We start from the raw sequence: 1,977 nt of genomic DNA on the forward strand, positions 1-1,977 counted from the left end.
ATGAATAGGAAGTGCACTGGCTGATGAATTGGAGGTCTTTTCCGTACCATTTTGGAATTGTGGATGATCTTCTTAAATTATAAAAATTAATGTATGATAAAAAGGCTGTATGTGTGTGGATCCAACATGAGTTAACAGGGTTGTGTACTGTCATAGTGGTCACTTTCACAAAAAAGAAGGAGGAAACGTAGTAAAAACTAGAAAACAGCAAGAAAAACAGAAAGAAAAACTCTGAAACCTCCAAGAAGGAAAATATTGTAAACAGAAAATGATCAAAGAAACATTCTCCAACCAAATACTTAAATTCAGAGAGATGAAGGAAAGACACAACAATCTACATAGGACCCTCAACAAACTCCAGGTGCAAGGTTCCACACAAAGAAAAGGACTGTATAGACATCATCATGACCTCCAGGTGTTTGCTGCATGTTTGCCTCATACTGCTCTTCTCCACTGAAATCTCATCTTGGCTCTGTATCATGCTTCACTTCCAGCAGTGAACAAAGTGAACAAAGAGAGCTTGGAGCTTCTGAAGAAAATGAGCGGAAATTTCCCCTCACAATGCATACATGAATGGGCAGCTTTCAAGCCCACCCAGGAAGTTTCCCAACTCCCACTGTTCCACAAGGAGAATGCCAAGGTGGCAATCCAAGAGATCCTCCAAGAGATCTTCAACATCTTTAGCAAAAAACTCACCCAAAGTACCTGGGATGGGACTTCTATAGTTAGGTTCCAAAATGGACTTTACCAGCAAATTCAGCGGCTGGAGGCATGTTTGAGAGCACAGCTGGAGAAGGACTTACCCAACTCAGAAAGTGAGGACCTACAGCACACCAGTTGGAGAGTGAAACAATACTTTCAGGGGATAGATGCTTTCCTGAAAGGAAAGCAATACAGCCTGTGTGCCTAGGAGATCATTCGCATGGAAATACCCAGATGTTTTGTACTGATTGACAAACTCACTAGAAGCCTTAGTAACTAAGGTACAGTACCAAGCTTTTCCCTGGAGTTAATGACCTAACATTAGTATAATTTTTACAGCTGAACAGAGATAGTGGATATTTTATATCAGAGGGGTAGCTGTGTTAGTCTGGATCTGTAAAAAGCAACAAAGTACACATATGTGGACTCCTCAGGCACCTCACCAGCACTTTGGTCATCAGATAATGATATTTTCCTCCCTCCCACACCACAAAGTACTCTAACTACAACATATGTAGTGTGTTTCTATGATTATCATCATTGTTATTAATTAATCTGTCCCCATGAGAACTATTTCTAGTATTCCAAGGTTTGAGAAGCTTCCTAGAGACTTTTAAAAATATTTACATACTAAATGACTTGCGAGCTTATGTGTGGAAAAGATATTTTCATTTAATTTATTGAGATCAATTCAATGAAAATTATATTTTTTCCCTTTGTGTGTCAACTATTTCCTATTTCATTTCAGCTCTGGATGCTGCAACTACTGAAGTTAAAACAGGAGGATGCAGTGGAATCCCTCCTCTCTGCTGATTCTTCCCACAGTCATTTCTAACACTCCATAACGCTTGACGTATTATGCAATACATTCACTCTATTATGGAATTCCAACTGCACAAAGTACATTTTATGTGATAATATTCTGTTCATTTACTCAGTGTTTAAAATGAAAAATGAAGGATATTGATGCACAATAGTTACAAGACAAATAAGAATTTTAAAAGAAAGGGTTGGACCTTAAACATTGTTGACATGTCTTTGCTATATATTTCTATGGTTCAACTCTTCTCTGATCAAATCTCACCTCTGAACTGTAAAATGCAGTATAACCACAGTTAAACAGCATAATACATGTGAACTGGAACAGCTTCCAAACAAACAGGTGTGGATACTTTTCCTATAATGTCAGAACAAAGAAAGATTTCAGATGGCACCAAGAGGTTCTCAAGTTCTGAGTGTCCCTGACAATCCAAGAAATCTTCCAACATATCTCCT

The 1,977-nt window shown here is 38.2% G+C and overlaps 1 pseudogene; it reads left to right on the forward strand.

The window, feature by feature from the left end:
- Window positions 1–404: 404 nt before the first annotated feature.
- On the forward strand, window positions 405–982 carry LOC123372239 (annotated as a pseudogene).
- Window positions 983–1,977: the final 995 nt, after the last annotated feature.

This window comes from Mauremys mutica, chromosome 6, assembly GCF_020497125.1.
Source record: "Mauremys mutica isolate MM-2020 ecotype Southern chromosome 6, ASM2049712v1, whole genome shotgun sequence".
In the NCBI taxonomy this organism is placed as follows: domain Eukaryota; kingdom Metazoa; phylum Chordata; order Testudines; family Geoemydidae; genus Mauremys; species Mauremys mutica.